General features: G+C 39.5%; 2 protein-coding genes across 9 annotated transcripts in view; one reads left to right on the top strand and one right to left on the bottom strand.

The window, feature by feature from the left end:
* The window catches only part of LOC129780125 (60S ribosomal protein L36), a 378,186-nt gene that overhangs the window by 19,378 nt on the left and 333,136 nt on the right, over positions 1 to 25,672 (top strand). Inside the window, exon 1 of one of the 2 annotated variants that reach the window (XM_055788085.1) lies at positions 2,052 to 2,062. The exons of the other annotated variant lie outside the window; for it this stretch is intronic. The gene's annotated coding sequence lies outside the window, so the exon portion shown is untranslated. Of the gene's footprint in view, positions 1 to 2,051; positions 2,063 to 25,672 lie in introns of those variants that run through there. 2 annotated transcript variants of the gene reach the window in all.
* The window catches only part of LOC129780113 (uncharacterized), a 391,085-nt gene that overhangs the window by 190,690 nt on the left and 174,723 nt on the right, over positions 1 to 25,672 (bottom strand). The window lies entirely within an intron of this gene.

Genomic DNA, 25,672 nt, shown 5'->3' with positions numbered 1-25,672 from the left:
TTTCATTAAAGACTTGTCAGCTTTTTTTTATATATAAAAAACAGTTTTTTTTCTGAGATATTGAGTTCATATTTATTCTGGTTGTAGTTCAACTCTTACATTTTAAGAAAGAAATTCGATTTCGATCATATGACCACCACAGGCACCACAGGTTTACAGCGATTTATCCGTTGGACCCCATTTTATACTACTCGGCCACACATTTAGATCGTTAAGAATTTCGCGTTGGATGTTGTCTCTGAGCTCTTCTAAATTTGCTAACTTGTTGGCATAGACCAGTGACTTGACGTAGCTCCATAAAAAAAATCGCACGAATAAGATAGAAGAAACTTTGTCCTACACAGTTGTTTAAAATAACTGGGGCTACAACATTGTCAATACCTAAAAAATATACCTCTATCTATGAAGATAAGAAAGTTAGATTTTTTTATTTCGTCGGAAATTTTAGTCACCCTATTTTTGATAACATTAAAATTGGTCTTTTTAAATTGGAATCCTCCTAAAAACGTGGAATTTGAAAGTTGCGACGTTGTTATAACTTGTAATAAAATTGTAATTAAAGACATACTAAATCCACACACTAAATCTAGAGTTAAAGTAAATAAGATGGTTGTTGCAACGTTCTATCTGTTCTTCAACGTTGCAATTCTTTGTGTTGTTAAATAAGTTAAATGATTTTGGTACTTTATTTATGAATCGAGCTGAAATCACATGGATACATCACCATACGATAGGTGACAAAAAAGCGACATACGCCACAGTAACCCCAATATTTCCATTTTATTGATTGCCCGGAAAACCAACTTTATCCGATCCCAAAGGCCAGGCGCCATCGAAAATTCCTCGAGGGGAACTGCTCGTAGAGCATGTGGATAGAGTTCAATATCACCACCCGAGCATGCTTTATGCATGTTTTATCATCCTACTTTCGGCCATCCGAACAACACCATTATGAGTCCATGTACGCATTCAACCACTCCGAAGTGGCCATTCGAGCGTTCATTTATCCGTCGTAATATCTCAACGTTCTGCGGCCATGTGTATACAATACAAGCCGGCCAACTTCTCTATTCATGCGAGTACATTCTGGTGCATGTTTTCGGAATGACGGAAGCGGAAAATCAGCAAACATATTCGTCCGATCCGGCCAGCAGTATGTAATGGATGGTTGTGTGGGATGTGTGTTTTTGTGGCTGAGAAGATATAAGGGGGACTGAAAGAAATGCTACCTCAAGGAAAGACACCGAGTGGCTTCACTATAGTTCAAGTATCCATCTCCGATGTCGAGCTACGGCTTGGTTCAAGGAGTGAGTGAAACTAGTCCAAAAGTTTTTCGTCGAGTGTCATTTCGGAACACGGATATGGGTTTATCAAACGGATAACATATTGTGGGAATCTAAAAAAGTGACGTGGGCGAAGACTAATCGATATTCTGTCTTGAATAATTCTTTTTTGTGAATAGATTTTGTCTAAAGTGGTGCATGTTGTTGAGATTCAATGAAAATCATTGTTTCGGTGTTTTACTTGTCTGTTTGCTCAGATACTTGCCAAAAGAAATGTAAATGAATGAAATCAATATTTCATTTGGTGAATGTTTTTTAAATAAAAATATGATTAATAACTAACATTAAAAATATAAGTTTGTGTTTTTAGGAGGTTTCATTAATTTTCTCCCAAAAAAAACATTACCACTCCACAATACGTTCTTTAACACCGCACAATTATCTGTCTTACTTCCACTGTAATTTCGAATACCTTTAAGACCACGAACACCACTCCACTGGGTCCACGTTGGCAATCGTCACAATTATTTCCTATACAAATCTCTTCTCTAAAAAAATCTCGTGTCACGATGTTAGCGTTCAAACTGCTTCAAAACGGCTCAACCGAATTTAATGACATTATGCAAAAAAAAGGTAGGTATGAGAATAGGTCGAAAACTACAGTGTCGGGCAAAACATTAAGACCACTGCTCAAGCACAAAAAAAGAAAGTGACAAAACTTTGAGAAAAAATAATCCAATCTAATGCTTCAATCCATTTATGATAATTTATTTACATTGTTCAGAAAAATTTTTTACATCTGTAGTTGAAACACTAGCCATTCATTAAAAATACGTTTAAAGCATACTTCACAACTAAAATGACAAAATTTAGGAACAAATCCACTTTTGATTGTTTCTCGGTGGTGGTTTGTGTTTTTCGGATCCTGGTAAGTATTTATCATGTAAACAAGAAGTATGTAAGGTTTTAATTCTCGAATTCTAGCTCCAGTCAAAAAACATTATTGCACGAAAACTCAACGGATGTTCATCCGCAAAATGTCCAAGGCAGGCAGCAGCCAACGCGAAATCGGAACGATCCAGAACCTTCTTGGTTAATGGCCTCCTCGGCTGCAAAAAATGCGAAACAACCGCTAAAGATGACTCTACCATGAAGCGAGCCTCCAAGAAAGATCCCTTCAAGGCCTCGAAAAAGATCCGAGACGAACTGAACTTGTTCATTAGTTCGTAATCACCTTGCGTAACAAAGGTGATTGCGTGATTGTCCAACTACTAACCCTAGAAGCTTTTCATGGTATGAATTTTCTTGTTTTTATTTTTTTACCGTGAATTTTAAAACCAGTCTTAATTTTTGTCACGTCATTTTAGTATTTTAGTATGCTTAAAAAGCATTTTCTAATGAGTGACTATTGTTTAAACTACAGATGTTAAAAATTTCTTCGAACAATGCAAATAAATTATTATGAATGGATTGAAGCCCTGGATTGGGCCATTTTTGTCACTTTCTTTTTTTGTTTGAGCAGAGGTCTTAATGTTTTGTCCGACACTGTATATATCATATCGCTACGGTATCGAGTAACATATATTTAATACCGTTTAGGGTAGCTTTTTTTCTGAATATTTTTTTTTCTTGTATTTTATTAATTTGGTTTCGAAAAATGCTCAAAATTTTCATCATCTTGCTCCGACTTTGTATTTTTCAATCGCAATTTTAGTATTTTTTGTATAAATGATGTCCAAAAAATTTAACCGTTCGTTGTCCAAAAATTGTCCAAAACTAATTTATTCACGTTGTTGAATGAAAAATGGAGCTACATCCGCTCCACTAACCTTTATCCAAACATGCGTAAGTAACCTTAATTTGCCTAGAGCCGGGCGCATTGCCGGCGAGCTAGAAACCTCATTGAATACGCACAATGAATTATTGAAATTCTTCAAATCTCGGATTGCAAAATGACAATCACGCTGTTTGTCATCAACCCTGATGAACACCAGCTGAAGTTCTAGTGTATATGTTGCACATGTGCACACGATGTTGAAGACTGAGCTGAGCTGTGCCAACAGTTTATGGACGACATGTACGCGAATGTAGAGAACGAACGACTTCCTACAGCACAATCAACAGCAGCGGTGTGAGGAAGCATACAATCACTTGCGAGACGCTATCATGAGTAACACCAACACAGCCTTTGCTATTCCCAGACCAAAACGCAATGCATTGCCATGATATTACAGCATGTGTGTTCAAATAAAAAATGAGCTCTTAAATGAGCTTCATTACAACATTACACGTATTCAGTCTGACACTTCACAGGATGTATTCGGTTGAATGGTAAAAGCGAGGCTTAGCTCGTACACCAAAAATTAATTTTTAGTACATGTTTTGTCATTACGATTTATTAAATGAGCCTAAAAATAACAGAAAATGTCATGACTCTCAAATACTGGTATAGCATTTGTATAATATATGGTATAGCAATATAAGATCAATATGAGCGAGCGGAACAAGAGACACATTGCAAATAAGCACGCATTAAAGTCATTTTTTATAATAAGGTGTAATATTACCACGCATTTATGCAACTGTACTAGTAGCTATGTGGATAGCGTGGTCGTGTAAAACCGCCTGGCATATCTTGGTCATTCAAACAACTTTGCTTACTTGAAATCTTTAAAAACAAATTAGACAATATATCGAAAACAGCCAATTTTTTTTCATGATTTTTTACAGAAATTTATAACTCAAAACTATAATACCTAAACAATGTTAGTCAAAGCATAAAATGTAGGAAATAAATTTCATTCAATAAATAACACTGAAAAAAATAATTATAAATTGAAATTAATTTTTGTGAAATATATAAAATATGAGTTCGGGAGCGATGATAGAGTTTTTAAAAAGGAACAACTGCTCACGTCGATGGTAAATACAAGACTGATTTTATTTCTGAACTGTCCCTACAAGCTAAGCTCAATTCTAATTTACATTCTTTATGTTACGAATCTTCCCACACGTGTTGCTTTCTTCTTTCAATCTCGTGTTGAGTGAGATGATCCTTATGCTGGCGCGCATGTTTGAGTGTCCGGAGGTTCTATCGCTTCGAAGCTGTTCGGTTTATTGCTTCGGTTGATTTATGATTCTGCGCATATGGTTCCTTGCGCTTATCAATGAGTTTCCTTGTTGATGCTGTTTGGTCTGGTAACGAGTTAGCATTTGCTAGTAAACGGATTGCATTTATGGTGAATGGTTTCCAATTCATGGAATTGGTTCTATGGGAAACCCGTGACGTTGGTGCTATGTTGGCTGTTCTTGCTAGCTTGGATGTGTTGCAAGGGCTAGGGAGGTACGTTGTTAACTTAGTGTTAACTTATATATAGTTAGACCCGTTAGACACTTTTTTTTGTTAGGGTGCCCATTTTCATTTCTATATATATATATATATATATATATATATATATATATATATATATATATATATATATGTGTATATATATATATATATATATATATATATATATCGCTCATCTTCCGGTGCATGGGTGATTCGGTGGAAATAGGAAGATCTATTGCTATATTTTTTTATGAATGCGTGAAAAAAACCGCACAAAAACTGGTTTTACTGTATAATGCTTTGATTGAAAATAATGTTTTTGTTTTCCCAAAAATCGTCATTCACTTTTCAGACAACCCAATATGAGCTATCCTGATTTATCCTGATTTTTATTTTCATTCTTCCTGATTTTTTCAAATTTTTAGTTGGCAACCCTGCCCTCGAGCCTTAGTAAATTTGTCCATTGTTAACTGCGGTTCAGAATTTCAATAGTTTCGATTCTAATGTTTCTGCCATTTGGAAATTTTTTTGGGAAAAGTGGAAAAGAATTATTTTACGGACCACCCTACAATGGACATGAGCACCCTAATGAAAAAATAAAAAAATACGGGTCTAATGTTTTGCGATAAAGAAAAAAATTACCACTTTTGACGAAAATCTGAGAACCACTATATCGGATTGGCATGGAATGGCTGTATATAACGTTTAAAAAGCAAAGTTCTTCATTTTTGAAAAAGTTGAAAAAGAAACGATGAAAGTGCAAAGAAAAAGCAAACTATAAGACCTATAAAATGTTGGTTAAAGAAGAAAATGCAGGAAATTAGTTATTTTTTTTATCCAAAATATATATTTTTATTAAGGCTCATATGGCGTCAACCTGACGGGGCCGGGAGTTCAATATTTCGACAATGTTTGCCTTATAACTATGTTAGTAATATGTAACCGATTACTCGCGGTTGGCTCCAGGTTAGTATTACAAGTGTTTTCGTAATTATGATGTTGCTGTCTCCAATGCTCTGTACCTGAGCCCGACACGGGATACTTCCTATTGGGATGCAGCTGACCATTAATCAGCAACGCCCCCCTAGTCTGTACCCCATATCTAGCGTGGTGCGTCTTCTCGACTCGAGGAATCCAGGATAGAATGGTTACTAGCCGGCGCAATCATCAGCTCGTGTAGAGTTGTCATGAGCGGTACAACCTTTGGCTCTTGTTGAATGATCAGTGGACTGCACAACCTTTGGCCCGTGTATCTGTAAAGAGCGTGTGTATGTATTGCCGCGACTAAGTAAAAGTTTATAGATCGGATAGGAGGGATATGAAACAGGGACACAACGAGGGAAACATCATTAAACGTTGACATCGGCGTTTCTGAGGAACAGGTATAGATGAAGCAGTAGATCAGGATCACGGCTACCTAAGATATCCCGGACGGGGATATCCGATTGTCTGCCTTTTGCTCTCAGTGCTCTAGAGAGCTGAGAGCGAGCAGCATGGAATCGGATACACGACCAAACAATATGCTCGATGTCGTGGTAGCCATCGCCACAATCACATAGATTGTTTGCTGCGAGCCCAATGCGATAGAGATAGATTGTAGTGATTGGACATAAGCCGAGATATCACGCGAATGAAATCACGACCTACATGCAATCCCTTAAATCAAGCTTTCGTCGAAACCTTAGGGATAATCGTGTGTAACCAGCGACCGAACTCATCTTCTCTCCACATGCGCTGCCAACTAACGAGTGTGTCCTGACGAGGAATGTGAAAAAATTCGTTATAGGCAATTTGCCTTTCAAAAAGTGTGCCTTCTGAAGCGCCCACCTTAGCTAGCGAGTCCGCTTTCTCATTCCCCGGAATCGAGCTATGAGAGGGAACCCATGCTAAGGTAATCTTGAATAATTTTTCGATCAAAACACTCAATAGATGTCTTATTTTTGTTAGGAAATAAGATGAGCGTTTATCAACTTTCATTGAGCGGATTGCCTCTATTGAGCTAAGACTGTCTGAAAAAATAAAATAATGGTCGATGGGCAGTGTTTCAATGATCCCTAGAACATAGTATATCGCACCCATTTCAGCGACATACACGGAACAAGGATCTTTGAGTTTGAAAGAGGCACTGGAATTTTCATTGAAGATGCCGAAGCCAGTGGACCCGTTTATGCATGAACCGTCAGTAAAGAACATTTTATCAGATCTAGCTTTCCCATATTCTGCCGATAATATCGGCTAAATATAATCGGAGCGTAGATGATCTGGGATTCCATGGATCTTTTGTCGCATGGACAGATCAAAATTGACAGAGGAATTGCAAAAGTATGGGAAGCAAACTTGGTTGGAGATGCTCGGTGAAGGGTGCACTTCATGGGTAAGGAAATCATGGTACAAAGACATAAAACTTGACTGAGGAGTCAGTTGGAGTAGATTTTCGAAGTTATCAATCACCAATGGATTCATGATCTTGCAACGGATGAGAAATCTGTAGGATAATTCTGTGAACCGAAGAGTAAGCGGGGGTACTCCTGCCAAGACTTCGAGACTCATCGTATGTGTCGAATGCAAACACCCCATGGCTATACGCAAGCAACGATATTATATTCTCTCCAGCTCGAGAATATGAATCCTGGCAGCTGATCGGAAGCAAAAACTGCCATATTCTAACACTGATAATATCGTTGTTTTGTACAACTGAATGAGGTCTCCTGGATGGGCGCCCCACCATGTTCCGGTTATTGTTTGGAGAAAATTGATTCTTTGCTGGCATTTCTGTTTCAAATACGCAATTTGTATTCCCCAGGTACATTTAGAGTCAAAATATACTCCAAGGTATTTGAAAAACATCGAGTGCTTGATCGCTTTGCCAGATAGGTGAAGCTGGAATTGGGCGGGTTCGTGCTTCCTAGAAAAAACGACCATTTCAGTTTTCTCCGTAGAGAATTCGATACCCAGCTTGAGAGCCCACGTGAACAGGTTGTTCAGGGTATCTTGTAAGGATTTTTGCAGAACGACGGGATTAGTACCCGTGATGGAAATAACTCCATCTTCTGCAAGTTGTCTCAGCGTGCAGTTTCTAGTTAGACAATCATCCATATCATTGACGTAAAAACTATACAAGAGGAGGCAGGAGCCTTGTGGTAGGTCCATAAAACTGTATCGAGTAGATTTCAAGCTGCCATGATTGAAAAACGTGCTTTTCTGAGAATAAATTGTACAGGAAATTATTCAGAATTGGCGAAAGTCCACGATTATGAAGTTTCTCTGAGAGAATTTCCATGGAAACTGAATCATATGCCCCTTTGATATCGAGAAAAACGGAAGCTATTTGTTCTTTACGAGCAAATGCGATTTGGATTTCAGAAGATAGCAGCGCAAGACAATCATTTGTCCCTTTACCTCGGCGAAAGCCAAACTGCGTATTTGACAGCAAATTGTTCGTTTCAACCCACTTGTCCAAACGAAGTAGAATCATTTTCTCTATCAATTTACGAATACAGGATAACATTGCAATCGGCCTATACGAATTGTGATCGCAAGCCGGCTTGTTGGGTTTTCGTATGGCTATCACTCTCACTTGTCTCCAGTCATGTGGGACTATATTCAGCTCCAGAAACTTGTTGAACAAGTTTAGCAAACGCTGTTTCGCCAAGTTAGGAAGATTCTTCAACAAGTTGAATTTAATCTTGTCCGACCCCGGAGCTGAATTGTTACATGAGAGGAGGGCAATTGAAAACTCTACTTATGTTTTTACTAAAAAATATTATATTTCCATTTTACGGCAATTAAGTCAGATAAGTTCGGCACAACTGTACTGGATTCCTGGCAACGAGCGAGCAGATGAACTTGCCATGAACGGCTCAAACTCATCATTCACTGGTCCAGAACCATTCTGTGGACTTTCTGATTGTGTGTTGAAAAGTGAGCTGAAGAAATGGGAAGACCGGGAAGTGATAGCCAATTGGATGGCTGCAAAACTTAAACAGGCAAAAAAAATAGTACGCCGAGTATTAAAATTATTCAACAACTCCTGAGCCTCAATAAACTTCAGCACATTCACTGGTCTTGTAACAGGACACTGTCCGAGTGAATACCATCTCAAAAACAAAGGTTTTGCACAAGATGATATTTATCGCTTTTGTAATGCCGAAAGCGAAACCTCGGAACATTTGCTCTGTAACTGCGAAGCTCTAACAAGACACAGACTTCACCACAGTCACACCTTGATAAAGCTATTCTGGAGCCCGAGGAAATTAGGTCTGCGCCGCCGATCAGTATTAGAAATTTTATCAAACAGATTATTCCTAATTGGCACCTATCTTGCTATAGCTTTCAGACTACTCCTTCTTCAATAATCGCTAAGTTTGAAGTGTAGTATAAAAAAGGGGTATACCACAATAATGGACGGAATGTTTCACACCCAACAGAGTGAAAAAAAATCAAATGTATATAAATACATACATATATATATATATATATATATATATATATATATATATATATATATATATATATATATATATATATATATATATATATATATATATATATATATATATATATATATATATATATATATATATATATATATATATATATATATATACATATATATATCGCTCATCTTCCGGTGCATGGATGATTTGGTGGAAATAGGAAGGTCTATTGCTATATTTTTTATTAGAATTTTTGAAAAACATATTTTTGAAAAAAATGAATTTAAAATTTTTAAATTTAATATTTTTTCCAATATTTTTGTTTCATTCATTTGATTTTTTTTCACTCTGTTGGGTGTGAAACATTCCGTCCATTATTGTGGTATACCCCTTTTTTATACTACACTTCAAACTTAGCGATTATTGAAGAAGGAGTAGTCTGAAAGCTATAGCAAGATAGGTGCCAATTAGGAATAATCTGTTTGATAAAATTTCTAATACTGATCGGCGGCGCAGACCTAATTTCCTCGGGCTCCAGAATAGCTTTATCAAGGTGTGACTGTGGTGAAGTCTGTGTCTTGTTAGAGCTTCGCAGTTACAGAGCAAATGTTCCGAGGTTTCGCTTTCGGCATTACAAAAGCGATAAATATCATCTTGTGCAAAACCTTTGTTTTTGAGATGGTATTCACTCGGACAGTGTCCTGTTACAAGACCAGTGAATGTGCTGAAGTTTATTGAGGCTCAGGAGTTGTTGAATAATTTTAATACTCGGCGTACTATTTTTTTTTTTTCCTGTTTAAGTTTTGCAGCCATCCAATTGGCTATCACTTCCCGGTCTTCCCATTTCTTCAGCTCACTTTTCAACACACAATCAGAAAGTCCACAGAATGGTTCTGGACCAGGGAATGATGAGTTTGAGCCGTTCCTGGCAAGTTCATCTGCTCGCTCGTTGCCCTCTATACCGCAATGGCCAGGAATCCAGTACAGTTGTGCCGAACTTATCTGACTTAATTGCCGTAAAATGGAAATATAATATTTTTTAGTAAAAACATAAGTAGAGTTTTCAATTGCCCTCCTCTCATGTAACAATTCAGCTCCGGGGTCGGACAAGATTAAATTCAACTTGTTGAAGAATCTTCCTAACTTGGCGAAACAGCGTTTGCTAAACTTGTTCAACAAGTTTCTGGAGCTGAATATAGTCCCACATGACTGGAGACAAGTGAGAGTGATAGCCATACGAAAACCCAACAAGCCGGCTTGCGATCACAATTCGTATAGGCCGATTGCAATGTTATCCTGTATTCGTAAATTGATAGAGAAAATGATTCTACTTCGTTTGGACAAGTGGGTTGAAACGAACAATTTGCTGTCAAATACGCAGTTTGGCTTTCGCCGAGGTAAAGGGACAAATGATTGTCTCGCGCTGCTATCTTCTGAAATCCAAATCGCATTTGCTCGTAAAGAACAAATAGCTTCCGTTTTTCTCGATATCAAAGGGGCATATGATTCAGTTTCCATGGAAATTCTCTCAGAGAAACTTCATAATCGTGGACTTTCGCCAATTCTGAATAATTTCCTGTACAATTTATTCTCAGAAAAGCACATGTTTTTCAATCATGGCAGCTTGAAATCTACTCGATACAGTTTTATGGACCTACCACAAGGCTCCTGGCTCCTCTTGTATAGTTTTTACGTCAATGATATGGATGATTGTCTAACTAGAAACTGCACGCTGAGACAACTTGCAGAAGATGGAGTTATTTCCATCACGGGTACTAATCCCGTCGTTCTGCAAAAATCCTTACAAGATACCCTGAACAACCTGTTCACGTGGGCTCTCAAGCTGGGTATCGAATTCTCTACGGAGAAAACTGAAATGGTCGTTTTTTCTAGGAAGCACGAACCCGCCCAATTCCAGCTTCACCTATCTGGCAAAGCGATCAGGCACTCGATGTTTTTCAAATACCTTGGAGTATATTTTGACTCTAAATGTACCTGGGGAATACAAATTGCGTATTTGAAACAGAAATGCCAGCAAAGAATCAATTTTCTCCAAACAATAACCGGAACATGGTGGGGCGCCCATCCAGGAGACCTCATTCAGTTGTACAAAACAACGATATTATCAGTGTTAGAATATGGCAGTTTTTGCTTCCGATCAGCTGCCAGGATTCATATTCTCGAGCTGGAGAGAATATAATATCGTTGCTTGCGTATAGCCATGGGGTGTTTGCATTCGACACATACGATGAGTCTCGAAGTCTTGGCAGGAGTACCCCCGCTTACTCTTCGGTTCACAGAATTATCCTACAGATTTCTCATCCGTTGCAAGATCATGAATCCATTGGTGATTGATAACTTCGAAAATCTACTCCAACTGACTCCTCAGTCAAGTTTTATGTCTTTGTACCATGATTTCCTTACCCATGAAGTGCACCCTTCACCGAGCATCTCCAACCAAGTTTGCTTCCCATACTTTTGCAATTCCTCTGTCAATTTTGATCTGTCCATGCGACAAAAGATCCATGGAATCCCAGATCATCTACGCTCCGATTATATTTAGCCGATATTATCGGCAGAATATGGGAAAGCTAGATCTGATAAAATGTTCTTTACTGACGGTTCATGCATAAACGGGTCCACTGGCTTCGGCATCTTCAATGAAAATTCCAGTGCCTCTTTCAAACTCAAAGATCCTTGTTCCGTGTATGTCGCTGAAATGGGTGCGATATACTATGTTCTAGGGATCATTGAAACACTGCCCATCGACCATTATTTTATTTTTTCAGACAGTCTTAGCTCAATAGAGGCAATCCGCTCAATGAAAGTTGATAAACGCTCATCTTATTTCCTAACAAAAATAAGACATCTATTGAGTGTTTTGATCGAAAAATTATTCAAGATTACCTTAGCATGGGTTCCCTCTCATAGCTCGATTCCGGGGAATGAGAAAGCGGACTCGCTAGCTAAGGTGGGCGCTTCAGAAGGCACACTTTTTGAAAGGCAAATTGCCTATAACGAATTTTTTCACATTCCTCGTCAGGACACACTCGTTAGTTGGCAGCGCATGTGGAGAGAAGATGAGTTCGGTCGCTGGTTACACACGATTATCCCTAAGGTTTCGACGAAAGCTTGATTTAAGGGATTGCATGTAGGTCGTGATTTCATTCGCGTGATATCTCGGCTTATGTCCAATCACTACAATCTATCTCTATCGCATTGGGCTCGCAGCAAACAATCTATGTGATTGTGGCGATGGCTACCACGACATCGAGCATATTGTTTGGTCGTGTATCCGATTCCATGCTGCTCGCTCTCAGCTCTCTAGAGCACTGAGAGCAAAAGGCAGACAATCGGATATCCCCGTCCGGGATATCTTAGGTAGCCGTGATCCTGATCTACTGCTTCATCTATACCTGTTCCTCAGAAACGCCGATGTCAACGTTTAATGATATTTCCCTCGTTGTGTCCCTGTTTCATATCCCTCCTATCCGATCTATAAACTTTTACTTAGTCGCGGCAATACATACACACGCTCTTTACAGATACACGGGCCAAAGGTTGTGCAGTCCACTGATCATTCAACAAGAGCCAAAGGTTGTACCGCTCATGACAACTCTACACGAGCTGATGATTGCGCCGGCTAGTGACCATTCTATCCTGGATTCCTCGAGTCGAGAAGACGCACCACGCTAGATATGGGGTACAGACTAGGGGGGCGTTGCTGATTAATGGTCAGCTGCATCCCAATAGGAAGTATCCCGTGTCGGGCTCAGGTACAGAGCATTGGAGACAGCAACATCACAATTACGAAAACACTTGTAATACTAACCTCGAGCCAACCGCGAGTAATCGGTTACATATTACTAACATAGTTATAAGGCAAACATTGTCGAAATATTGAACTCCCGGCCCCGTCAGGTTGACGCCATATGAGCCTTAATAAAAATATATATTTTGGATAAAAAAAAAAACTAATTTCCTGCATTTTCTTCTTTAACCAACATTTTATAGGTCTTATAGTTTGCTTTTTCTTTGCACTTTCATCGTTTCTTTTTCAACTTTTTCAAAAATATTGAGAACTTTGCTTTTTAAACGTTATATACAGCCATTCCATGCCAAACCGATATAGTGGTTCTCAGATTTTCGTCAAAAGTGGTAATTTTTTTCTTTATCGCAAAACATTAGACCCGTATTTTTTTAGTTTTTTATTAGGGTGCTCATGTCCATTGTAGGGTGGTCCGTAAAATAATTCTTTTCCACTTTTTCTAAAAAAATTTCCCAAATGGCAGAAACATTAGAATCGAAACTATTGAAATTCTGAACCGCAGTTAACAATGGACAAATTTACTAAGGCTCGAGGGCAGGGTTGCCAACTAAAAATTTGAAAAAATGAAAATAAAAATCAGGATAAATCAGGATTGGCTGAAAAGTGAATGACGATTTTTGGGAAAACAAAAACATTATTTTCAATCAAAGCATTATACAGTAAAACCAGTTTTTGTGCGGTTTTTTTCACGCATTCAAAGTTTTCTAGCATATTTGACCAGAAGCCTTAAGCATTTCGATTTAGAAATAGACGGGGTTTTTAATAAGCAGAGAACTATTGTTTAATGAAATGTGAAAAGATCCCCTCATTTGAATTAATCAATCTTGGTTACAGATTTAAAAATTCATGGCGGGACAGTTATGCCTAGAATATCAACATGGGACAATTGGACTTGATGTTGGTTTTTTTTTTTTGTTTTGAGAATTAGTTCGTTCTTCTAAACCAGAAATGAGTACATAAGCCCTGCTGAAGGCGTGACATAAAATTATGGTACTTGACCCGATTTCTTTGATATGGATCCATTAAAAATATATGGTGGGACAGTTATGAATAGAATATCAACATGAGACAATTGAGCTTGATGTTGTTTTTTTAAAGCTGGGAACAAACTATAACTTTTTATGTGTTTTTTCCGGAAGACTATGAATAAAAATATTGCTTTATGAAGAAAAGTGAAAATTGTCAAAAAGTAACATGAGACAACTATGCGTAAAACGGCACTATACATGTGAAAAACAGATTGCTTGGTAGTAGCTCATAATACAGTATATCTTCCTTCGGGCGAAGACCGGATATGTAAAAGAATTAATAAGCATGGTATAAATCCTCGCATAAACGGAAATGCTAGTGTTTCGCCTGACTTTCTGATCGTTTACATTTTTTCCGAAAAACCAACAGCATCACTACTGTCAATTGCAGAGAAATCAATATTCAAATTTTCACTGAATTCATCATCCATGCTTTGGAATAAATCTTTGCTCAACAAATGAGGAAAACATATCAGCAGTGGAAGACTTGTTGAATTTTTCCTAATTTTAATGATATTTAGTACGGTTATAGATTTTTATTTATTTTGGCTTAACGTCTTTACAACATGGCCTGATTCACAGTTTTTCTCAAGTCTTCTTATGTATCGTTCGTTGCTTAGTTTTTTAGTGGTGCGGCTTGCAAGGACTGCGACCACTGCGACCAACCCCACTATCTCGCAGGAGGACCATCGCGTGATACTGCTGATTTACGTCCCGAGTACCACCAGGACTGGGTAAAGACGCTTATAGCGGCGTCAATTCGCTTAGAGAAGCTGTTTCCGAATTTTTGTGGCTTTTCTTTGGGACTGGCAATGTTCAATGCTCATCCCACCACACCCTAGACAGTTCCCCTTTACCAGTGCAAGCCAGAAAAACGATCTATGACGATAGAATTTCTGACCCGAACGGGAATCGAACCCGAAGCCCCCATCTTGGCAAGCGCAATGTTTACCACTAGGCCATGGGGACCACAGCGGTTATAGATATATTTACCATAGTCCCATCATTAAAGTTTATTCTACTTTGAATCTGACGAACATATTACATATAAAATCTGTTTACATTGACTGTGGATTCAAAAATTTTCTTTTGAGTAATTTTATACTCTGAAACGTATTCCTACATTAATAACTCTGGGGATACATCTACATACACATTATCCTCAATAAAGCAATGTTGTTCCTCAAACTTAATCTCGTTGTAATTTCATAAATTCGTCAGACAATCTGATTTCATGAAATTTTTTAGCACTGTTTTGGGAAGCCACGAAACAATTGAGGGTAGATGACAAAAAACTTTGGCATGGAAACCAGTATATTTATTACAAATAATGTAAAGAGCACAAAAATCAGGAAAAATCAGGATCATTTCAGAAAAATCAGGATAAATTGAATGTTCGTCAGGATATCAGGGAGCGTGTTGAAAAGTCTGGGAAATCCTGAAAAATCAGGAAGGTTGGCATCTCTGCTCAAGGGTTTCATTTTGCGGATCGTCGTAGCGCATCCGTGCATAAGTATACGCCATACGATGCTTTTATGCAAATTAAGTTGTTTTACCAGTTTACATGATAATTTTTAGGTTTCACTTTGTCTAGTATAAAGCTTTCAAACCCGATCACACACCGCCATCACCAAAACGGAAGGTCCATTTATGAACAGAATAAACTAACTTTATCTTTAATTAACAATTTTAATATACATACACATTAGTTGTTTGCGCGAAACTTTTGGTGATTCAAGTTGAAAATTTTCCAGAATCCCTCTGTCCCGAATGTTTCCAGCGTAAAGGATCTAGCACGAATGGCGTTGTGAGCGGAGGAAAGTTCTGACAACCGCAAACCACACGTTGGTAGTGCGAATCGGATGCCGGAAAATCACACTTTCCCACCATGGTTGTCAGGATGTGGTCAGTGAAAATATGAATGGTGCCATATCGCTCGTATTATGGGTGCCATTTTGTTTACGGCTGTGGTCGTTTAGCTTGTTTTTCAAGGATGAGTGATGGACGAACAAATAACGAACACCACTAAATCTCATTACAAATTGAGCAACAGAACCGTGGAACCAAATGGAACCAAAGTCACCAGTCACCGGTCCGCAAAAACCCATTTCGATGTGTGGATTGAACGTAATAAATTTTTAATTTCAATTTACTAAATCGGTTAAAACTTACGTCTAAAGGGTGTGTCACATCAAATTGCATCACGGAAAAAACGATGTAGAAATTTAATTTTTAGGAATTATATCTTCAGCTTTGGTTTTATAATCAGATAAGAGTGTATAGATCACGTTGGCCATGCTTCACTGTCAATTTTTCGTAAATTTGGAAAAATGTCGTCGAACGAAAAAGAGCGTCGTGAATTAATCTTGTACACTCATTTCGATAATCCGGAGTTGTCACATCGGGACATCGGTAAGATGCTGGGAATCGTCCAATCCACGGTCAGCAGAGTACTAAAACGATACTTCGAGAACCTAACCATCGACCGGAAGGTGAAGAACGGCAAAAATGGATGCTCCGTCAGTGAAAGAGATCACAAGCGCGTAGTTAAGCAGTTTAGACGTGATCCGAGAAGTTCGGTCCGGGATGTCGCCAATAAGCTGAATTTGTCAAGTTCATTCGTCCAGCGGACCAAGCAGCGGGAGGGCCTGCGTACTTACAAGGTTCAGAAGGCTCCTAACCGCGACGAAAGGCAAAACATGGTGGGGAAGACGCGAGCCCGGAAGCTGTACACCGAAATGCTGACGAAGCCGCATTGCCTGGTAATGGACGACGAAACCTACGTCAAAGTGGACTTTCGTCAGCTGCCGGGCCTGTTGTTCTTCTCCGCAGAGGACAAATTCAGCGTTCCGGAGGAGATTCGTAAGCAGAAACTATCCAAGTTTGCCAAAAAGTACATGGTGTGGCAAGCGATCTGCTCTTGTGGAAAGCGGAGCGCCCCCTTCGTGATGACCGGCAGGGTAAACGGGCAGTTTTACCTTAAGGAGTGCCTACAGAAGCGCTTACTACCACTATTGAAGCAGCACGAGGGCCCGACCATCTTCTAGCAGGATCTCGCTTCGTGCCACTATTCAAAGGACGTGTTGGAGTGGTACGAAGCCAACGGGGTCACCTTCGTGCCAAAGGAAATGAACCCGCCCAACGCGCCGGAGCTACGCCCAATAGAGAAATATTGGGCGATTATGAAGCAGGCCCTCCGGAAGAACCCAGAAGTTTTCAAATCGGAGGCGGACTTCAAGAGAAAATGGATTTCTGTTCAAAAAAAACTACAACCTGACGTTGTACAGAACCTTTTGGACGGGGTAAAGAGGAAGGTGCGAGCATACGGGCTTGGGCTCGAAGTAGGATTAAAAAGAAAATGCCAAAAGTTGTCTAATAGTTTTTATTTTACTGTCTAAAATTTTCAAAAGGATCGGTCTACTGGGCGAATTTCTACAGCGTTTTTTCCGTGATGCAATTTGATGTGACACACCCTTTATATGCATTTAGAGAGCATGCATCTGTTCAAACCACAGCATGCATCAATTCAAACCACAGATTAGCGATATCGTTGTACTGGAAATTCATCCCAGGCTCTTTTCCTCTTAGAATAAACTGACCAGACGTCCCGCATTTCAACAAAATGTCCCGCGTAAGATTCCGTCCCGCGAAACGTCCCGCATTTGGCAAAAGAAACGAAAATGTCCTGCGATATCAATATATTTCAATATCACAATTTGATCATGTTGATTTTGGATGAACCTCAAAAAAACTTTTATTTGGCAGACTGTTCAAGAGCGCTTCTAATGCATCCAAAGATGAATACGTTGAGTTGGTTTCATCGCACCGACATTGGGCTTTTTGTTTAGAGAGTGTCAACTGGAAGCGACAGCAACAAAATTGGAAAATGATTTTTATAAAAGGATTGATCCGCAGGGACCAACGTGAGTCAGACGAAAAGTTGCTTTTTGGTCCCCTAGCTCGGTCAGGGCTTAACGTTTTAAATAAGCCGGAAGAACTAGTGTATACTCGACAGGAAGAGGCAGAGTTGTTTGAGAAAGATCGTAAATGAAGCGCTGGGCGGTCTTACGGAAGTTGGCCGGAACCTGAACCATGGCCGATGAAAAGATGTATATCGGCGTGTTATTTTACCTTTTCGTGGCTTTGGTGGTCGTCTGTCTCTCTATTTTGACCATTCGCCCAAAAGTTTTCTATTGGGCGCAGCTGGGGAATGTCGGGAAGGTTGGTGGTCTCGCGACAATGTTTATCTCCAACCAATCCATCCTCCAGTGATATTTTGGCATAATGGGCTGATCCCAGGTTCGGTATAAAGACCACATCACCTTCCCAACTCCGGCAAGCACTTCGTACTATATATCTCCCCGTTAACCATCATCAAGTTGCTTGACAGTGCTGCTGCTGCGAATCAACAGCCTTGAATCTTTTTTGTTGTAGACTTAATAAACATAAGATTTAAAGAAAATTTGTTCGTATAAATTATCTTTCATCGCCATCCCAAATTAGTCCATTTTTTTTTTGAATGCATACGTTAACACTAAAATCGATGAAAAAGTAATTAGAATTTTCGAGCATTCCATTCGGTAATTTGAAGAAAATTGTAGAATTTGAATCGTGCTTGCCAGGCATAAATGCTCTGATTGAGCGAGTGATTTTCGGGCGTAAACAAAATCTTAACTACCGAAAAATCACAACTAAGTTCCGATACTCAGAAAGAAATAATACTGATCAGTTTAGACTCGCTAAACTATGGTTTATGTTCACATAACGTATATACATAACGTTTGTTTTTTGTGTCCCGCGTTAGACCTCGGATCATCTGGTCACTTTATCTTAGAACGCATTGAAATGAAATGTGCGACAACTGCTGTGGCTATAAGCGAGAAAAACAAATTGTAGTGGCTGAGTGTTTGGTAATTATGAAATTGCATTCAAGGAGCAACAAATAAACGTATGTCTACGGCCATTATCGGTACCGAAACGCCATGACGTGACAAACATCAATAGTTGTGTGTTTTTGTCGATACCATATTCCACGAGTTTGATTTATGCCTATCAGACGGACTCACGCAAATCTCGGGAGAGTGTTTGGTGGAGGTTCTTTTTTTGCCAAATATTCGTTTATGTTCATTAGTTATGACTACGTAAGCCCGTTTGCCATGATTCGTATTTTCGCTAGTCAGCATGTCGGTTCCGCTAATCTAATTAGCGAGGATATAAAAAGCAATGAATCAACAAATGCTTTTTCATCGTCGTGTTATTATACTCTACTATGATGAGGGACAAGGGACGTGTTGCGATAACGATAGATGAATTTATTGAGTAATTCACATTCACAATATCACACTGCGATAATATCGCTATCTGGTACATGAACCGCATAAAACCGTGACACTGATTGGAAATCCACCACGTAATCATTATTTGTCACCATCCTGACTGTAACTTCCGTTGATGTCGTAAGTTATTTAGATATTTCGAAACCTGTTTCAGTAAGAGAGTAGCGGAGTGCACGGATGTCTGCGAAAAACTCATCATAGGCGATGAGAACGAATCCTCGAGAAACGGATTGTTTAGAACACTCTTCTCAGAGGAACTCCCCCTTAATTGTGCATTTCTTTATAATATGTTCGGATTTCCGGTATATATTTTTGCAGCAGTTTTGTTCGTAACAGCTCAAAACTGTAAATAGTTCTATTTTAAATAAATCGATTCAGTACAAACAGAATGTCACTTACATTTTTTGGTATAGTAACTCGAAAATCAAACAAATTTCTAGCTCAACTAATTCAAATCGTTTAGCTCCTAAAATAGTAAATTTCAGTAAATATTTTCCAAAAAACTAATAAATTCACCTTTCCACTAATTCTAATTTAAATTTAATATCTTTTTCAAGTTCCTATTATAGTTTCTACTCCCTATAACTTTAATCCTTTTGATTCAACTGTAATTTAACTTCCTTTCGCTTTCAGATCTCAACCAACTATAGTTTCCTGCTCAATGCACTGTATAGACCCTTTTCTACTATAATTCAAATACTTTTTATCTCCTCCTTCATTCGATTATTCTTCAGTTTTTCATCTGTCTCTATCTATGTGCTATAAACAGTTTCCTATTGCTTCACGCGCAGCATCTTGGTCCATTCTAACTCCGACAACTCCGATAAGGGGATTCGGTGCATGGCGGGCTAACATTCCCCGACCCGTAATGCCCCATTTATTCGGCTTTACCACAGTTTAGCACGTCCAATACCGCAAGCTTTGAAACTGGCCTTCGCATTATACCTTTCATTCTTTGGACATCTGCTTGACGTATCCTTCCATCACGACCTGCAAGTGTTTTTACGACTTTTCCTCGTACCCAGCTATTTCGTTTACTTTCATCCACGATCATTACGAGATCATTCAATTCCAACGGTTTAGTGTCTGCTAACCATTTAGTACGACAGGTTATTGTTGGTAAGTACTCCTTGATCCATCTGCTCCAGAATTGATCCAACAGGTGTTGTATTATCTTCCATTTAGCCATCAAGTTTGTTTTCATGGCAGACGTTTCTTGCATTGGTTTAACAACACCTTTGGAGCTCAGCATTAGGAAGTGGTTTGGCGTGATCGATTCCTGATCTTCGTTGTCCAGAGGGACATATGTGAGCGGACGGCAATTTTTAATAGACTCCGCCTCGGCAATGAACGTCAGAAACGACTCATCATCCAACGTCTTGCGGAAGCAGAGCGTACTCAACGATGTTTTGACTGATCGGACGAGCCGTTCCCATGAGCCTCCCATGTGCGGAGCCGAAGGAGGGTTGAAGTGCCATTTGGTGTTGGCGTTTGTAAAAGTCGCGGCCAGTTCTACGTTAAGTCCGGAGATTTGCTTGACGAGATCCTTACAACAAAATTTGTACCATTATCGGTGAAAATATCTAACGGTGAACCTCTTCTAGCGATGAAACGGCGTATTGCCATTTTGCACGACTCAGTGGAAAGACTATGTGCAATTTCAAGGTGCACTGCACGAACAGTTAGGCACGTAAATAAAGCAATCCAGCGTTTTACCTGGCTCCTTCCTATCTTCACTAGGAATGGGCCGCAGTAGTGAATCCCAAGGTATGTGAACGGTCTTACATATGGTGACAATCTCTCCAGTGGTAGTGGAGCCATTCTAGGTGTCTGTGGTGCAGCCTTATAGACTCGACACCAGGCACATTCATTGCTGATTTTCTTCACAGCTGTTCGCAATTGAGAGATGTGGAACTTCTGCCTTATCTCATTCACTATTGTTTCGCCATTTGAATGAAGAAATTTTCTGAGAAACCAGTCTATAAGAAGCCTAGTTACTGGATGATGTCTCGGTAGAACAATCGGACATATAGCGTCGTATGTTATACATTGTGCATAAACTAATCTCGTTTCCATTCGTAGGACGCCTTGTTAATCGATGAACGGAGAGAGCTTCGCCAGGGGACTTGTACGATCGACTAATTTTCTGTTGGGGGCTTCTTGCTGTTGATTTTTCTGCAACGTTTGTAATTCTTCGTAATATTCGAACTGCTGTGCCTGTTTCCAGAGTGTTGTTTCTGCTTGCCGAAATTGTTAACTTGATAACGGTGTAGCGGATTTCCAACCTGAACGAGTGATATTTATAAAGTGGTGCACATATGCAATCGATCTCACTAATCGCTCCCATTTTGAAAACCGGTGAAAATCAATTAATGGTACTTTTTCTGATGTATGATGAATGTATGAAGTACGAAGTTCCTCGTTTGTGTCTGTCGTCGATCGTTCTCGTTGAGGCCAGTGATCTTCGTTGCTGTATAAGAAGTATGTCCCTTTATACCATCTGCTTTTCGAATCTAATGAGGGGCCTTTTCCCCATTTTGTGGCTTCGTCGGCCACCTTGAGTTTGGTTGATACCCATCTCCATTCTTCGATGCTGGATTTGGATAAAATTTCTCCAATTCTGAATGCCACGTATTGACGGTATTTTCTGGAATCTGATATCAGCCAATCTAATACAGTGGTCGAGTCAGTCCACATGAATCGTTTTTGAATTCGAAGCGTATGATTTTCGGCTATTGCTTTAGCCATGCGAGTACCCAAAACAGCTGCCTGTAGCTCTAATCGCGGCACGGATAGTTGTTTAAGCGGTGCCACTTTGGCCTTTGATGATAAAAGGGCACATCGTGGATTTCCTCGATCCATTATTCGGAAGTATGCAACGGCACAGTATGCACTTTCGCTTGCATCTACGAATATGTGAAGCTGCAACGTATCGTAGCTTTCTTTTTCGGCGTCACCGCACGTAATTTTCCGATGACTGCGATCCACTGGTACCATGTGTCGACAATTACGTTTGGCAAGGTATTATCCCAGCCTATTCCTGTTCTCCAGATTTCTTGAATCAATATTTTCCCATGAATCAAAAATGCGGAAATTATGCCAAGAGGGTCAAACAAACTCATCACGATTTTTAATACTTGTCGCTTTGTCGGTACGATTCCTCCCGAAGCAATTGGTTGAAGTTCACTTTGAAATTCGATGTTGAGAGAAAATACATCGTTTTTCGGCAACCATATTATTCCAAGAACTCGCTCTGAGCCACCAGATTCGTTTTTTTTTATCCCATTCGTTTATTTCAGGCTCATTAGTATTTCAGCTGTAACAGAGCCGAATTTTAATAGTGCACATGTCACATGTTTATCATATCTATAAATAGCACATTACACAGTTGCCTTTTTTTTTTTGGCGTTATAGTATTCCTTCTATACCATTGCATATGGTACATTACATTTCACAGTAGCCATTTAGGCGTAAGAGTATTCGTTCTGTTCTTCCATTGTCCAGTTAGACCGGACAGCGGAGACAGTTGATATGATCATTGTTGAGTTATTAATAGAATAGCAGCCCGATGTTTCTTGCAGAGCAGAGCAGTTGTATGGATGAATCGATCTTATTTCGACCGTGGATCGATCTCCATCGCTGATGATTGTTGCGTGGACGTAGTTATTCTGTAACAACACAAAGATGGTCAATGAGGGCCCTGAGTTTTGAACTCACGATCGATCGCTTACTAAGCGAACGCGCAACCAATGTGGCTACGGAGACCCCCTACCAGATTCGTTAAAACTAAATATTTTGCATTTGTCGGAATTCTGTTCCCCGACTCGTGTGAGAACGTGTTCACTGTTAGACATCCAATTCCTGATTTCGAATCCTGCTTTAGCATGTACTGTTTTTACATCTAAGGCAAGCTCTATTAATTCTGCTTCTGTATCGCTACTATATAAGAAGTCGTCCACATAGTGGTTGTTGATTATCGCAGCCGCAGCATCAGGATACTCTTCCTCGTACTCCTTTCCGTTGATGTTTTTAACATATTGTGCTGCGCATGGTGAACACGTGGATCCGAAAGTGGCAACGTCCATTATGTACGTATCTGGTTCTTCATTCTCGTTTTCCCGCCATAGAAAGCGTTGGGATGGTCGATCAGCCGCACGTATGCGGCTAAATGCGGTGAAACATCTCCCGTATGTTACCTGTTATTGCGTATTGACGTTGACGATACTGACTGAGAACAGCGGGGAGAGGCGTTAACAAATCGGGTCCTTTCAGCAGCATGGAGTTTAAGGAAATTCCATTCACTTTAGCAACTGCATCCCAAATGACCCGGTCTTTTCCTGGTTTACGACTATTAAGTACGAATCCAATTGGTAGATACCATATTCTTTCCGGATCGGACCAGTTGAGCTCAATTTTATCGGCTTTGTGTGCATATCCTTTAAGCTGGTAATCGATTATTTGATTTAGTAGATTCTTCTTTATTTCTGGCAATAATTTTAATTTTCGTTCTAGGCATTCCAATCTGCGTACGGCCATCGGGTAGCTGATCGGGAACTTCACTGTATCATGCTTCCACAGAAGTCCTGTTTCAAACCGACCATTATTGAGATGAGTGGTAGTAGCTTGCAGTATTTGTTGAGCACGCTGATCGGATTCTGATTCGGGTTTGAAAGTGCTATCAGCTGCCAAATTTTCCATTTTGATGAAATACTCCACCAGCTTATGCAACTTGTCATCTCCAGAACACTCACATATATGAAGCGATGTATGCGTAGTGGAGTTACTTCCGATTTTACCGTATATTGTCCAGCCCAAACGAGTTTTAGTTGCAACTGGTTCATTCGAACGACGTTCTCGACTTTTCAATGCCAAAGTCAATTTTAAATTATCCAAGCCGATTAAAATCCTGGGGATTGCAGACTCATAACTTTTCACCGGTAATCCGCTTAGATATGGGAAATGTTCTTCCATTTTCTCATAGTTCAATGATTGACTGGGTAATTGTAATGTTTCAACAGTTCGCACATTCGTTAATGTATGACGAGGTCCATTATTGGCACCAGAAATCTCAACGTTAACTCTTTGAGAATTAGCCTCATTTCTGGAAACATTTGCAGTCCATTTCAAGCAGAGTGGATCTGCATCACCATTTATATTTAATTTCTTTGCTATGCCTGCTTCTAATAGTGTCACGGATAATCCATCATCGAGAAACGCAAATGTTTCAATCGAGATTTTTCCGTTATGGAGTGTAATTGGAATCACTTTAAATAATGCCGAATGTTGTATATGCTGGTGCGCTCCAACCGATTCGGATTTTCCAGGATGTAGAAGTTGGTGGTGACGAGCTTCGCATCCGTCTATACCACATAAATATGTTGCGCGACATGGCCACTTACCATGTGGGATTATGCAACGCTTGCACAGTTTGTGTCGCGCCACAGTTTTCCATCGATCATCGACACTCATTCTTTTTAGCTCCCAACATTGTTTAGCTTTATGATCAGGCTTATCACAAATTAGACACGAATTCATTTTGTCTGTTGCTTGGATTTTAAATGTTTTATATGCGTTCCTCTCTCTTTCAGTTGAATCATCAGAGTGTGTGTTAATGAAATTCCTAGGTTTGTGCTTTTCAGGATAAATTTGCTTAGGTGTATCCCACACTTCAGGATATGTTACATCGCTAGCAGCCGTCGCGAGAGTGGACATATATTCACCGAATGTACCCAGATTAGTTACAGAACAATTACGTTTGTATAGTGCCCAATCTAATTTTATACTTGCTGGAAGTTTATTCACCAGTTCATGCAGTAAACTCGGATTGTTAAGCTGTGCCTCTTGTTGTGCCGCTTTGAGATGTGCACAAAGATTTTGTACGACGAGCCCGCAGCTAACCAAAGCTTCTAGCTTGTCAGCCTTCGGTGCTGGAATAGATTTTACTTTTGTGAGGAGTACTTGTACAATCAATTCAGGACGTCCATAGAGTGTTGTCAATGTTGGAAGCACGATCGGGACCGATTCTGGCATGAGCAAATGGGACCTGACCGCTTCTAGAGCATTGCCTTTGAGACACGTTGTAGTCTCATCAAATTTTCTCCATTGCAAAATCCACACATAGATGTTGAATTCTTATAAGCACTAATGAACATAGGCCAATCTATCGGATTATAATTATTAAATGTAACACTGCTTCGTCGACCGTTTACTTTTCACGTCCGATCTGTCTCGCGCTCCGAATGTAACTCCCCGACCACTTCGTCAGGTTTGCACTACTTACCGTTTCGTTTGTCTCGCTCACTCGTTATCGTCTTCCTCAGGCTACAACCCGCCACTGAAAACCATCTTCATGTGTTGTCGTATATATTGTAACAACCCGTTACATCCCTCCCTTTTTTAAGAATTCAACATTTAAAATTTTTCGAATAA

Source organism: Toxorhynchites rutilus, chromosome 3 (assembly GCF_029784135.1).
Source record: "Toxorhynchites rutilus septentrionalis strain SRP chromosome 3, ASM2978413v1, whole genome shotgun sequence".
Classification (NCBI taxonomy): domain Eukaryota; kingdom Metazoa; phylum Arthropoda; class Insecta; order Diptera; family Culicidae; genus Toxorhynchites; species Toxorhynchites rutilus.
Note: the sequence above shows the minus strand (reverse complement) of the source record. Positions and strands in the feature narration are given on the sequence as shown.